A 16265-nucleotide genomic window follows, 5' to 3' on the forward strand; every position below is an offset into this window, starting at 1 on the left:
AGGGACAACAATATACGTGGACATGCCTTCCACAAGGCTTCCACAACTCCCCCTCCATTTTCCACCGACAGCTGGCAAATGGACTAGGAAAACGTTCCCGACCCGATTGTCTGGTCATGTATGTAGATGACTTGCTACTACAGACAGACACAAAGGGAGAGCACATTTTGCTTCTCGCCGAACTCCTAGGACTCCTAAAACAGATTGGATGTAAAGTCACCCCCAAGAAGGCCCAGATTTTGCAGGAAAACGTGATTTACTTGGGTACAGTAATCACACATGGTAAACGTGAGATCGAGTAAAAGAGAATTGACTCGATCGTCAAATTGCCCCTTCCCCACAATGTCTCAGCCATCCGGTCATTTCTGGGACTGGTTGGCTACTGCCGAAACCACATTGACAGTTTTGCCACAAAAGCAGCGCACCTATCCGACCTTCTCAAGAAACAAGGACCTTGGGAATGGCTTCCACAGCACACGGATGCCGTGGATGCGTTAAAGGGAGCCCTCAGCACAGCCCCTGCATTACAGGTCCCAGATCCACTCTCCCCGTACGCAATCGAAGTAGCAAGCACCGACCGAACCCTTTCGGCCGTGCTCCTCCAGGAACGCCATGACCGACTAGGCCCCGTGGCATACGCCTCACACGTGTTAAATCCTGTCGAGCAAGGATTTTCTGCCTGCGAAAGGCACCTGCTCGCAGTTTTTTGGGCCGTACAGTACTTCGCCTATAGGACTCAACCCCATCACCATTCTCACTGAACACACCCCAACACAGCTATTATTAGACGGTCGACTTAAAGATGGCACAGTCAGCCAAATCCACGCAGCCCATTGGACCCTTCTTTTACAGGGACGGGACATTACAGTTAAAAGAACCAAGACCCACACTTTACTAGCCGACAATTTGCAATATGCAGGTACCCCACATGAGTGTGAGATCATCACCACAAACCATAATTCAGGCCCATTTACACCCAAGTCAGCTCCCAGGAAAGCAGGTAATACACCCCAGAGACCCCAGCCCACAGACACGTGCGCACCCCTGAAAATCTATGTGAATGGCTCCTCCACAGTTTTGAACGGAAAGAGAATCACCGGTTGCGGCATTTATGTAGAGGACGCGCAGGGACGTGCCCTTGAAGAGATTTCATTAAAGTTGCCAGGACATCTAGGCTCGCAGGCAGCAGAACTGGCAGTCATAGCTTACATTGTTGATCACCCTGGCTCGTTTCCGACCCCAGCGGACATATATTCGGACAGTTTATATGTCTGCAATAGTTTAACAGAATTCCTACCCCCGTGGGAAACTAGAGGATTTGTTTCCCAGCCTCGTACGATAAGTTTAAGAACGCAATAACCACACATGACAGTGTGATTTTGAAAGACGGCATTTATGTAGTTCCCAGCCAGTACAGGAAAGAAGACGACCGACAAAAAGGAAAGATGAAGACAACCTTCATGCTTTTCACCTGGATCTTAGCAGGATCCCTTCAGTTGCGCGCGGACGCTACCCCCCGACCCGTAGCTCACAGGCCGTGAATGATTCCCACCCCTGCCATACACTGTACCCCGAGATATTTACCCCCGAGACAGGTATCGACACCCCGACCTGATGTGACAAGTTTATCACCTGGTATTCAGATGAAACGGGTAGCGGACAAGAAATCCAAAGTTCGTAGTTTTGCCAGTGGAGATAAAGTTTTAGTGTTGTTACCAGTGGTAGGTGAGCCTGTAAAAGCTAGGTTTTGTGGACCTTATCAGATTGAAAGGAAATTAAGTGAGGTGAATTATGTGGTAAAAACACCAGATAGAAGGATGACTCACCGAGTGTGTCATGTGAATATGCTTAAAAGGTACTTTGAAAGGGAAGGAGAGAAAAAGGAGGTTTTAATGATTCTAACTCAAAGTGACGAACCAAATCCAGATGGCTGTGAATTTGACATACCTCAAATTAAATTGGAAAATGAAGATGTTCTTAAAAATTGGGATGAATTGTTGAGTTACTTTCCAGAGGAAAAACAAACTGACCTGAAAGAGTTATTGATATCACATGGGCAAGTTTGTAGAGATAAATTGGGAAGTACTAAAATGGCTATACACGATGTAGATGTGGGAAATGCTGTTCCTATCAAACAACATCCATATAGACATAATCCTTTAAAATTGGCACAGGTTAACAAAGAGATTGAGAGTATGCTTAAAAATAGCATAATTGAAGTGGGTTGCAGACAATGGAGCTCACCCATAGTGATGGTACCTAAACCAGGCGGTACCCAACGGTTGTGTGTGGACTATACAAAGGTGAATGCAGTTACAAGAATGGACCCTTATCCTATCCAACGCTTGGAGGATTGCATTGGGAAAATGGGACAATCCGCTTTTATTTCCAAACTGGATTTACTTAAAGGTTACTGGCAGGTACCTTTATCCGAAAAGGCGAAGGAGATTTCAGCTTTTGTGACTACAGATGGTATATACCAATTCAAAGTTATGCCATTTGGCATGAAAAATGCCCCAGCCACATTTCAACAGTTAACTAATATAGTCATTTCGGGATTACCCAATTGTGCGGTATACATTGACAATCTGGTAGTTTTCAGCCAGACCTGGAAAGAACATTTACATCATCTGATGGAGTTATTCGATCGACTTCAGGTGGCGGGTTTGGTGATAAACCTAGCCAGAAGTGAATTTGGAAAAGCCCAAGTCACTTTCCTTGAAGAGTTTCCGATACCCTCAAGACGAAGGGAAATAATGCGATTTCTTGGCATGAGTGGATTTGATCGAACCTTTGTGCAAAAGATTTGTAGTGTTGCTCCACTGATGGACTTGCTGATGAAACGTCAAAAATTTCAATGGACAGCGGACTTTCAACAGGCATTTGACGTGCCTGAAAGCTGTGATCACCAATGCTCATGTATTGGAGAATTGCAAGAGACTTTGATCCGATTGAACTGAAGTATCTAACTTTAAAGAGAAATGCCGAGGCATTGAGGAATGGATGGATCGTGCAGAGACTTTTTTGTTCAAAGAGACTGTCAATCGAGAAGGATTTCGGTTGGAGGAAGAAGAACGAAAAAAAATGGACTATATTATTATACCTATTTGTGTGTGTTGTTTTTTTTGAACCGGTAGTAAAGTGTTTTTATTGTGTGCATTTCTTAATTGATGGTGCAAAGGTGAAAAATGAAACCATCTTGAAGTTGATGTTTTTTTGGGGGGTGAGGTGTCATGTGAGAGTACCTTTAAGAAATGGATGTTTAAGCAATGTACCTTTAAGAAATGGAGCTAATCATATTACTGAACTGATGTCAGAGGGTGGGGGGAGCTGAGCTCACTTCTGCTTTTGTGAGTTTCAGTTTGAGAGAGCAGCTGGGAGTGTCTGTGTGTTTTGCTGAGAGCTGCAGGAAGAAATACAGAGCTGGACTGTTGATGTCTGCAATCCACGGACTATAAATATATTGAATGTAACCTGTTGTGTTCTTATTTTTGAAGGTTTGAAGTCTGTTGGATGTTTAAAGGAACAGTTTGAAGAATTATTTAGTGTTGTAGTCTTTTGAGGTTATCTTTGAAGTAATGGGTGTTAAGATATTGACTGTTTGTTTTTAAAATGTTAACTTGAGTTCATAGAATAAACATTGTTTTGTTTTAAAAACCATTTGTCCATCTCTGCTGTATCACACCTGGAGAGCACGCAGTGTGCTTCCCACACCACAATCTATTACAAGTTGTGGGTCGGTTGAACTCCATGAAACTCTTTGGGGTTCTGTAAACCCGGACCCAGAACAAAGCCGAGTGACCCCCGGGTGACAGAGGTCATTGTGGATAGCCCGAAGTCGGTCATCTTGGGCGCAGGCGCATTGTGCTGCGGGACAGGGCATCTGAGGGCTTGTTGAGCGCCCCAGGATGATAGTTGATATCGTAAGTATAGTGGAGAGTTCGATCCTCCACCTCAAGATTTTGTCGTTTTTAATTTTCCCCGTTGTGCGTTGTTAAACATAAAGGCTACCGACCATTGGTCAGTGACGAGGGTGAACCTCCTACCCGCTCGGTAGTGCCTCCAATGCCGCACCGCTTCCACAATGGCTTGCGTTCCTTCTCGACAGACGAGTGTCGAATCTCGGGGGCGTGGAGGGTTCTAGAAAAGAAGGCTACTGGCCTGCCCGCCTGGTTAAGGCCTTAGTGATATCGGCCTTGATGCAGCTGAAGGCCAAGCGGGTCTCAGCTGTCAGGGGAAAGATGGTGGCTTTGATAAGTGGGCGGGCTTTGTCCGCATAGTTGGGGACCCACTGGGCGTAATAGGAGAATAGCCCCAGGCAGCGTTTGAGGGCATTGAGGCTGTGAGGAAGGGGAAATTCCATGAGAGGGCGCATGCAGTCGGGGTCGGGGCCTAGGACCCCATTTTCCACGACATAGCCGAGGATGGCTAGCCGGGTTGTGCGGAAAACGCACTTCTCCTTGTTATTTGTGAGGTTCAGGGATTTGGTGGTCTGGAGGAATCTCTGAAGGTTGGCGTCATGGTGCTGCTGATCAAGGCCGTAGATGGTAACATTGTCCAAGTACGGATATGTAGCCCGCAGCCCATACTGGTCCACCATTCGGTCCATCGTTCTCTGGAAGACCGAGACCCCATTAATGACGCCAAAATGGGCTCTGAGGAAGTGGAAGAGTCGGCCGGTTGCTTCAAAAGCAGTGTGGTGACGATCTTCCAGGCGGATTGGGGGCTGGAGGTAGGCAGACTTCAGATCTACTGTCGAGGACAACCGTTACTGTGCGATCTGGTTGACCATCTCCGCTATGCGGGGGAGGGGGCACGCATCAAGTTGCGTAAACCGGTTTATGGTCTGGCTGTAGTCCACAACCATCCGATTCTTTACCCCGGCCCTGACAAACACCACTTGTGCTCTCCAGGGGCTGTTGCTGGCCTCGATGACCCCCTCCCTCAAGAGTCGCTGGACCTCCGACTTGATAAAAATCATGTCTTGTGCACTGTACCACCTGCTCCTGGTGGCGACGGGCTTACAATCGGGGGTGAGATTCGCAAAGAGCGAAGGGGGGGTGACCTTAAGGGTCGCGAGGCTACATACAGTGAGAGGGGGTAGGGGTCCGCCGAACTTTAGGGTCAGGCTTCGGTGACTGCATTGGAAGTCGAGTCCAAGCAGTAGCGGGGCGCAGAGATGAGGGAGGACATACAGTTTAAAATGGACGTACTCAGCGCCCTGTATCGCAAGGTTCGCGACACAGTACCCCCGGATCTGTACCGAATGGGATCCGGAGGCAAGGGAGATTGCCTGGGACGCAGGGTAGATGTGGAGGGAGCAGCGCCTTACCATGTCGGGATGGACAAAGCTCTCTGTGCTCCCGGAGTCGAAAAGACAGAGGGTCTCGCGCCCATTGACCCGGACGGCCATCATCGAATTCTTCAGATGTTTTGGCCGCGACTGGTCGAGGGTGACTGTGCCGAGCTGCGGGTACTCTGCGTGGCCGGAGGTATCGGGGTCACAAGATGGCAGCCCCCATGGGTTGGGCTGAGTTGAAGATGGCAAACAAGATGGCCGCCCCCATCGGTCGCACGTGTCGGTTGGTGTTGAAGATGGCCGCCAATATGGCCGCCCCCATCGGTCGCACGTGTCGGTTGGTGTTGAAGATGGCCGCAAATATGGCCGCCCCCATGGATTGCACGTGTCGGGCTGAGTTAAAGATGGCACCCCCCACGAGCTGCACGAGGCGGATGACGCATCTGAAGGGGGCAGTACCGGCAGGCACGCAGCCACATTGTGGGATCTGTGTGCCTGTGAGTCCGTGGATCGGGCCTGGTAAGCTTTTGACTTCGGGGCTTTGGATCGGGCCAGACAGACTCTGGCAAAATGTCCCTTTTTGCCGCAGTCGCTGCATGTCGCGGTGCGGGCTGGGCAACGCTGCCGGGGGTGTTGGCCCTGACCGTAGAAGTAGCAAGACAGTCCCCTGGGCTGAATGGGCAGCCGCGCGGCACAGGCCTGGGACGTAGTCGGGTCTGGTGAAGGTCGCGTCTGCGGTGTCCACGAGCGGTTTGCTGGGTCTGCCAGGAACGCGCTGAGGCTCTGGTAGGCCACCTCTAACGAGGTGGCTAGTTTAACATGTCCTGTAAATCAGTGGCCCCGTTTTCCAGCAGTCGCTGCCAGGCGTTTTTAGATCGGACCCCAGCCACGTAGGTGTCCCGGATCATCAGCTTCATGTGCTCGTCGGCCTTCACATCCCTGTAGTTGCAGTTGCGGGCGAGTATTGTCAGGTTCTCTAGATACTCGTCCAGCGATTCCCCGGCACGTTGTCGGCGAGTAGTGAGGAGGTGCCGCGCAAACACTTTGTTCACGGGCTTCACGAACTGTCTCTTTAGAATCGCGACTGCCGCTTCGTACGTGACTGCATCCTCAATCATACCCGAGATTCGGTGGCTCACCCGGGCGTGGAGGAGGCGCAGCTTGAGGGCGTCGGAGGGAGGCATTTCAGAGGAGCCGAGGTAGGCCTCAAAACAGCGGAGCCAGTGGAAGAAGATTTCCTTAGCTTCTGCTGCTCGTGCGTCGAGTTCCAGTTTATCAGGCTTCAGAGCGGCTTCCATAGTGATGTCTTTGGATAATAAGAACATAAGAACTAGGAACAGGAGTAGGCCATCTGGCCCCTCGAGCCTGCTCCACCATTTAATGAGATCATGGCTGATCTTTGTGGACTCAGCTCCACTCTCCGGCCCGTACACCATATCCCCGAATCCCTTTATTCTTTAGAAAGGTATCTATCTTTTTCTTAAAAACGTTTAAAGAAGGAGCCTCAACTGCTTCACTGGGCAAGGAATTCCAGAGATTCACAACCCTTTGGGTGAAGAAGTTCCTCCTACACTCCGTCCTAAATCTACTTCCCCTTATTTTGAGGCTATGCCCCCTAGTTCTGCTTTCCCCGACCAGTGGAAACAACCTGCCCGCATCTATCCTATCTATTCCCTTCATAATTTTATATGTTTCAATAAGATCCCCCGCATCCTTCTAAATTCCAATGAGTACAGTCCCAGTCTACTCAACCTCTCGTCATAATCTAATCCACTCAACTCTGGGATCAACCTAGTGAATCTCCTCTGCACTCCCTCCAGTGCCAATATGTCCTTTCTCAGGTAAGGAGACCAAAACTGAACACAATACTCCAGATGCGGCCTCACCAACACCCTATACAATTGCAGCATAACCTCCCTAGTCTTGAACTCCATCCCTCTAGCAATGAAAGACAAAACTCAATTAGCCTTCTTAATCACCTGTTGCAACTGCACACCAACTTTTTGCGACTCGTGCACCAGCACACCCAGGTCCCTCTGCACAGCAGCATGTTTTAACATCTTACCGTTTAAATAATAATCCATTCTGCTGTTATTCCTCCCAAAATGGATAGCCTCACACTTGGCAACATTGAATTCCATCTGCCAGACCCTAGCCCATTCACCTAACCTATCCAAATCCTTCTGCAGACTTCCGGTATCCTCTGCCCTTTTTGCTTTACCATTCATCTTAGTGTCATCTGCAAACTTTGACACATTGCACTTGGTCCCCAACTCCAAATCGTCTATGTAAATTGTGAACAACTGCGGGCTCAACACTGATCCTTGAGGGACCCCACTACTTACAGGTTGCCAACCAGAGAAACACCCATTTATCCCCACTCTCTGCTTTCTGTTAGTTAACCAATCCTCGACCCATGCTACCACTTTACCCTCAATGCCATGCATCTTTAGTTTATGCAGCAACCTTTTGTGTGGCACCTTGTCAAAAGCTTTCTGGAAATCCAGATATACCACATCCATTGGCTCCCCGTTATCTACTGCACTGGTAACGTCCGCAAACAATTCTACCAAATTAGTCAGACACGACCTACCCTTTGTGAACCCATGCTGCGTCTGCCCAATGGGACAATTTCCCTCCAGGTGCCCCGCTATTTCCTCCTTAATGATAGATTCCAGCATTTTCCTTACAACCGAAGTTAAGCTTACCGGCCTATAATTACCCGCTTTCTGCCGACCTCCTTTTTTAAACAGTGGTGTCACGTTTGCTACTTTCCAATCCTCTGGGACCACCCCAGAGTCTCATGAATTTTGATAAATTATCACTAGTGCGTTTACAATTTCCCTAGCCATCTCTTTTAACACTCTGGGATGCATCCCATTAGGGCCAGGAGACCTGTCTACCTTTAGCCCCATTAGCTTGCCCAATACTGCCTCCTTAGTGATTACAATCATCTCAAGGTCCTCAACTATCATATCTTTATTTCCATCAGTCACTGGCATGTTATTTGTGTCCTCCACTGTGAAGACTGACTCAAAAAACCTGTTCAGCTCCTCAGCCATTTCCCCGTCTCCTATTATTAAATCTCCCTTCTCATCTTCCAAAGGACCAATATTTACCTTAGCCACTCTTTTTTTTCTTATATATTTGTAGAAGCTTTTAGTATCTGCTTTTATGTTCTGAGCCAGTTTATTTTATGGTCTACCTTACTCTTCTTTATGGCTGTTTTAGTAGCTTTCTGTTGTCCCCTAAAGACTTCCCAGTCCTCTAGCCTCCCACTAATTTTTGCCACTTTGTATGTTTTTTCCTTCAATTTGATACTCTCCCTGACCTCCTTAGATATCCACGGTCGATTTTTCCCCTTTCTACCTTCTTTCTTTTTTGTCGGTATGAACCTTTTCTGAACACTGTGAAAGATCGCTCGGAAGGTTCTCCACTGTTCCTCAACTGCTTCACCATGAAGTCTTTGCTCCCAGTCTACCTTAGCTAGTTCTTCTCTCATCCCATTGCAATCGCCTTTGTTTAAGCACAAAACACTAGTGTTTGATTTTACCTTGTCATCCTCCAACTGTATTTTAAATTCCACCATATTGTGGTCGCTCCTTCCAAGAGGATCCCGAACTATGAGATCATTAATCAATCCTGCCTCATTACACAGGACCAGATCTAGGACAGCTTGTTCCCTTGTAGGTTCCATTACATACTGTTCCAGGAAATTATCCCGGGCACATTCTATAAACTCCTCCTCAAGGCTGCCTTTACCAACCTGGTTAAACCAATCGATATGCAGATTAAAATCTCCCATGATAACCGCTGTACCATTTCTACATGCATCCGTTATTTCTTTGCTTATTGCCTGCCCTACCATCCTGTTACTATTTGGTGGCCTATAGACTACTCCTATCAGTGACCTTTTCACCTTACTATTCCTGAATTCCACCCAAATTGATTCAACCTTGTCCTCCATAGCACCAATATCATCCCTTACTATTGCCCGGATGCCATCCTTAAACAACAAAGCTACACCACCGCCCTTACCGTCCATTCTATCCTTTCGTATAGTCTGATACCCTTGGATATTTAACTCCCAGTCGTGACCATCTTTTAACCATGTTTCAGTAATGGCCACTAAATCATAGTCATTCACGATGATTTGCGCCATCAACTCATTTACCTTATTTTGTATACTACGAGCATTCAGGTAAAGTACACTTATGCTGTTTTTTATGTCTTTGTTCTGAATCCTAACACCTTGATCAGTAACTTTTCGCAATTTATTTTTCCTCTTACCCTTTCTCCTAATTTCCTTGTCTTTGAACCCATATCTCGACATAATAACCTGTCACATAACCTGCTGCCTTGATCTCCATTAACCATTATACTGTCCATAGCTTTACACTTCCCTTCCCCCCAACTTGCTAGTTTAAAGTCCTTGTGACCAACCTATTTATCCTATTCGCTAGAACACTGGTCCCAGAATGGTTCAGGTGAAGACCGTCCCAATGGTACAGGTCCCTCCTGCCCCAGTATTGATGCCAATGCCCCATGAAATGGAATCCCTCTTTCCCGCACCACTCCTTTAGCCACGTGTTAACTTCTCTAATTTTCTCAACCCTATGCCAATTGGCACGTGGCTCGGGTAGTAATCCAGAGATTATAACCCTGGAGGACCTGTTCTTTAATTTAGTCCCTAGTGTTTGATAATCCCCAAACAGGTCCTCTTTCCTAGTCTTACCTATGTTGTTAGTCCCAACATGGACCACAACAACTGGATCCTCCCCCTCCCTCTCCAAAATCCTTTCAAGCCGATCAGAGATGTCCCTCACCCTGGCACCGGGCAGGCAACATACCATGCGGGACTCTCGATCTGGCTTACAAAGGATGCCATCAATCCCCCTAATTATAGAATCCCCTACAACTGCCACTTGTCTTATTGCTCCCCCCTCTTGAATGGCTTCCTATACCACGGTGCAGTGGTCAGTCAACGCATCCTCCCTACAGCCCTCTTCCTTATCCTAATAAATCGATGTACCATCAATTCACTACAAGACGATGAGAACGAGTGAACATAGGCTTTATTATCCAAGAACTTGCCTGCCTGTGACTGCTGGAACAATGAGCACCGCCCACAGGCATCAGGTCTATATACTGCCCCGGGGGGGGGGGGGGGGGGGGGGGGGGGCGGAGCCAGAGGCGGAGCCCACCAGGGTTCCAGTACAATACATGGAAGGAGATCATATTACCATTCTCTGGCCATAGTACTATACAGACAACTTATATTATGGTGAATGCATTCACCACATGGAGTAACGGGCCGGCGGGAACGGCAGAGGTGCCGTTACCAGCGCTCCCAAACTGGTGCTTTTACATGACGCCACCTCCAACCGCTCCCATGCCGACCCCTTCCCCAATACCCACTTCCTAATCATGGCTATATTGCCCGCCCAGTAGTAGTTGCAAAAGTTCGGCAACGCCAGCCCACCCTCCCCGCGGCTGCGTTACAGCAACACTCTTATTCGCCCAGCCAAATCCCGAGATTATCTTATTCACCCGCTTGAAAAAGGCCTTAGGGATGAAGATGGGAAGGCACTGAAATACAAATAGAAATCTGGGGAGGATAGTCATTTTCACAGTCTGTACCCTCCCCGCCAGTGACAGCGGGAGCATGTCCCATCTTTTAAAGTCCCCTTCCATTTGTTCCACCAGCCGGGTCAAATTAAGCTTTTGCAACGAATCCCACTACCAAGCCACCTGTATTCCCAGGTAGCGAAAGCTCTTCTCTACCCTCCTCAGCGGCAGCTCACTCAGCCTCTTCTCCTGTCCTTTAGCCTGGATCACAAACAACTTGCTCTTCCCCACGTTCAGTTTCATAGAATTTACAGTGCGGAAGGAGGTCATTCGGCCCATCGAGCCTGCACTGGCTCTTGGAAAAAGAACCCTACCCAAGGTCAACACCTCCACCTATCCCCATAACCCAGTAACCCCACCCAACACTAAGGGCAATTTTGGACACTAAGGGCAATTTATCATGGACAATCCACCTAACCCGCACATCTTTGGACTGTGGGAGGAAACCGGAGCACCCGGAGAAAACCCACGCACACACAGGGAGGATGTGCAGGCTCCGCACAGACAGTGACCCAACCCGGAATTGAACCTGGGACCCTGGAGCTGTGAAGCAATTGTGCTAGCCACAAGGCTACCGTGCTGCCCAAAGTTTGTACCCCGAAAAACTGCCAAATTCCCTCAAGGTCCACACGACCTCCCCATCCCCTCCAGTCGGTCCGAAATATACAGGAGGAGATCATCCGCGTAGAGCGAGACCCGGTGCTCCACCCCCCCCCCCACCCCCCCACCCCCCGGACCAGCCCCTGCCAGTTCCTTGAGGCTCTCAACGCCATGGCCAGCGGCTCAATGGCTAGAGCAAATAATAGAGGGGAGAGGGGGCACCCTTGCCTCGTCCCCCGGTGCAATTTAAAATACCCCGCCAGTTCGTGCGCACGCTTGCCACAGGCGCCTGGTACAGCAATCGCACCCACCGAATAAAGTCCTCACCAAACCCAAACCGACCCAGCACCTCCCACAGGTACTCCCACTCCACCCGATCGAAAGCTTTCTCTGCATCCATCGCTGTCACAACCTCTGCTTCCCCTCCTTCCGAGGGCATCATAACAATAGTTAAAATCCTCCGCACATTGGCATTAAGTTGCCTGCCCTTAACAAATCCAGTCTGGTCTTCCCCTATCACCCCTGGCACACAATCCTCTATCCTTGTGGCCAAGATTTAGCCAATAGTTTGGCATCCACATTTAGAAGCGAGATTGGCCTGTAAGACCCACACTGTTCAGGGTCCCTCTCCCGTTTAAGAATGAGTGAGATCGAGACCTGTGACATTGTAGGGGGGAGGATTCCCTTCTCTCTCGCCTCATTTAAAGGTCCTCATCAGCAGTGGGCTCAATGTCTCTGAAAATTTCTTTAAAAATTCCACCGGATAGCCATCTGGCCCTGGAGCTTTGCCCAACTGCATGCCCTCTCATCCCTTAATAATTTCTTAATAATTAATAATGTCCCCAGCTCCTCCACCAGGTCCTCCTCCACCCTCGGGAACCTCAACTGGTCCAGAAATTGCCTCATCCCTTCCGCTCCCGCCGGGGGTTCCAACTCATATAATTTGCTGTAGAATTCCTTAAAAACTTCATTCACCCCCATGGTTCCAAGACCAAGTTACCCTCCTTATTCTTTACCCCACCAATCTCTCTGGCCGCCTCTCTCTTCCTAAGCTGGTGCGCCCCTCCCCATACTCATAGACCGCCCCCTTAGCCTTTCTCAGTTGTTCTACCGCTTTCCCTGTGGTCAACAATTCAAACTTCGTCTGCAGTTTACACCGCTCCCTCAGGAGCCCCGCGTCCGGGGCCTCCGCATAACTCCTATCCACCTGAAGTATCTCCTCCACCAATTTCTCCCTCTCCACCCTTTCCCTCTTTTCTCTATGAGACCGGATCGATATTAGTTCCCCTCTAACAACTGCCTTCAGGGCTTCCCTGACCATCGCTGCCGATACCTCTCCCGTGTCGTTTGTTTCCAGGTAGTTCTGGATACTCATCTTTTACCCGCCCGCAAACCACCTCGTCTGCTAACAACCCCGTATCTAATCTCCACAGCGGACGCTGCCCTCTCTCCTCCCTAAGCTGCAAGTCCACCCAGTGCGGGGCAAGGTCCGAGACTGTAATCGCCGAGTATTCCGTCCCCGCCACCTTCAAGATCAACGCCCTGCCCAGAACAAAAAAGTAAATACAGGAATAAACTTTGTGGACGTGGAAGAAAAAAGAAAACTCCTTTACCCTCGGCTGTGTGAACCTCCAGTGGTCTACGCCCTCCCCCATCTGCTCCAAAAAGCCCTTAAATTCCTTTGCCACCGCCGGCCTCTTCCCTGTCCTGGATTTTGAGCGGTCCAATTCAGTTTCAATGACCGTATTGAAGTTCCCCCCCTCCATGATCAAGTTGTGTGACTCAAGGTCCGGGATTTTGCCTAACACGTGCCTCACAAAATCCACGCCGTCCCAGCTCGGGGCGTAGACGTTCACGAGCACCACTTGGACCCCCTCCAGCTTCCCACTCACCATTATATACCTACCTCCTTTATCAGCCACAATTCTCCCAGCCTCAAATGCCACTCGCTTACTGGTCAAAATTGCTACCCCACTGGTCTTCGAGTCCAGCCCTGAGTGGAACCCCTGACTACCGCGGAGTGGGGGGGGGTCACGTATTACATTCGGAATTTGACAGTAGAGTCCGGTGGGGCTGCGATTTTGATTAATAAGAGTATCTTTTTTGGCGGCTTAGATTGTGATAGATCTGATTGGGAGGTATGTAATGGTTAGTAGGCCGTTGGCTGGTATCCTGGTGGTCTTAGTTAATTTAGATGTATCGAACTGGGATGATACAGCTTTTGTCAACATGTTGCTGGCTTCCATTCCCGATCTGGACTCGCACAGGCTAATTCTGGGGAGGGACTTTAATCGTGTACTGGGCCCTCGGCTGGATCGTCGAGGCTGAAGTCTTTGTGCCCTTCAGGGGTGGCAAAGACACTTTTGGCCTTTATTGAAAAGGTACAGGGTGATTTAAAGGTATGGAGTCCATCTGGGAGTGGATGGAGAAGAGTACCTGTTGAGGTACTAGTCTGAGAGCCTTGGTTATAGGTCTGCTCTGTTTTCCCCTGCAAGGTGCGTAACCTTTGGCGTAAGGAGATTCCTTCCTTCCCTTTGGCAGCCTCACCCTCATTGATGGATACGGTTCTTTCGACGGTTGAGCTTGGGGAAGGGATAGTATCGGATATTTATAGTCAGCCTGGTTAAACAAGTCAGCCTATAACCAGCCTGGGGCTGGTTTAGCACAGGGCTAAATCGCTGGCTTTGAAAGCAGACCAAGGCAGGCCAGCAGCACGGTTCAATTCCCGTAACAGCCTCCCCGAACAGGCGCCGGAATGTGGCGACCATGGGCTTTTAACAGTAACTTAATTTGAAGTCTACTTGTGACAATAAGTGATTTTCATTTCATTTCAGCCTGTATTGATGGAGCAAGCTCCATTGGATGAGGTAAAAGGGAAGTGGGAGAGGGAGAGGGAATTGGGTCAGGTTGTTGATGGGGAGGTGTGGAGTGAGGCTCTGCATAGGGTCAACTCCACCTCCTCATATGCTATGCTCAGCTTGATTCAGCTCAAAGTGATGCATAAGGCACAGCTGAGGGCAGATGGGTGGGCTTTATCTGGGAGTAGAGGATAGGTACGAGATATGATCACGGGGTCCACCAAATCATATGCATATGTTCTGGTCTTGTCCTAAACCTGTGAGCTTTTGGGTCTCCTTCCTCAGCATCATGTCAGAGATTCTTGGGATTGAGTTGGAGACTTGCCCATTAGTGGCTGTCTTTGGGGTCTCGGTTTCACCGGAGCTGCAGATGGGGGTGAAGGCGGATGTTCTTGTCTTTGCCTCGCTAATAGCCCGAAGGCAAGTTCCGTTTGGGTGGAGGCTTCATCCTGGTGAGTGCTTCATCCTGGTGAGTGACCTTATGGAGCTTTTGCACTTAGAAAAAGTCAAGTATGTCATGAGGAGGTCGGCAGAAGAATCTAACTCGAGGTGGCCTGTCATTTCCTATTTCAGGGAGCTGGTCACCGTCAGATTTGGGGGGCGGGTTTCTGGTTTTGTTTCTGGTTTTGACTCGGTTGATTTTCTTTGTTTTTGGTATGGGGGGATGGCGGGGAGGTCGTTGAATCTGGAACTGCACTGGTTGTGTATTATGGTTGTAGCGCACAATGACTCACGAGAGACGGATAGAGATGAAGTCAATGAGGCTTTATTAAGCGTGACTTGTTCCCCGCAGTTCAGCAACAGACTGGAGCTGCGGGGAGAACTCCTGGTTCTTATACTCCGCCTTCAGGGCGGAGCTAGAGATCAACAGCCAACCAGGACCCGGGATCTGTCAGCCAATGGCATCACGGCTTCACAGTCCCACATGACCCCTAATGCATACTAGCACATTCACCCCTTGTTAAAAATGAACCCGGCGGGGTGGTGCTTCGCATGGTGGTAGAGGTTTACAAGGCTGGTCCTGGGAGGAGAAAAAACTTTTGCATGTCATTACAGTGCCCTACACTTTGCCCTACACTGGGCTATGTACAGGGTTTGTGAACTATTTACAATATTTGTAGGAAGAACAAAAAAACATTCTCGTTAAAGTCCATAACATTCTTGTGTTACATCGATGCCACGAGTCGAGCAGGCGGTCTGGTCTCCTTTGTCGATCGCCTCAGCCCCGGTGGTGGTGCAGGTGCTTGTTCCAGCGTTGTCGTCTCCGGGAGCTTTACGGTGTCTGCTTCTGCTTCACTCCTGGTCGGACATGGGAGGAGGACCGATCCTCCCGGGAAGGGGGCGGTCGCGGGGTGCGCCGGTGGCAGGGAGGGGGTGATTGGTGTCGGGGGGGGTGTGCGTGTTGCCGGCGGGCGCCAGGTCTCGCAGGGAGACCGTGTCCTGTCGGCCGTCGGGGTACGCCACGTGGGCATACTGCGGGTTCGCATGGAGGAGGTGAACCCTCTCGACCAACGGGTCCGACTTGTGCGCCCGCACATGTTTCCGGAGAAAATGGGTCCTGGGGCCGCCAGCCAGGTCGGCAGCGACGTTTCAGAGGAGGACTTCCTGGGGAAGACAAGGAGGCGCTCATGAGGCGTTTGATTAGTGGTAGTACACAGCAGCGACCGGATGGAGTGGAGAGCGTCCGGGAGGACCTCCTGCCACCGTGAAACTGGGAGATCCCTGGACCGTAGGGCCAGTAGGGCGGTCTTCCAGACCGTGCCGTTCTCCCTCTCTACTTGCCCGTTCCCCCGGGGGTTGTAGCTGGTCGTCCTGCTCGAGGCTATACCCTTGCTGAGCAGGAACTGGCGCAGCTCGTCACTCATGAAGGAGGACCCCCT

This window comes from Scyliorhinus torazame, chromosome 2 (genome assembly GCF_047496885.1).
Source record: "Scyliorhinus torazame isolate Kashiwa2021f chromosome 2, sScyTor2.1, whole genome shotgun sequence".
Lineage (NCBI taxonomy): Eukaryota > Metazoa > Chordata > Chondrichthyes > Carcharhiniformes > Scyliorhinidae > Scyliorhinus > Scyliorhinus torazame.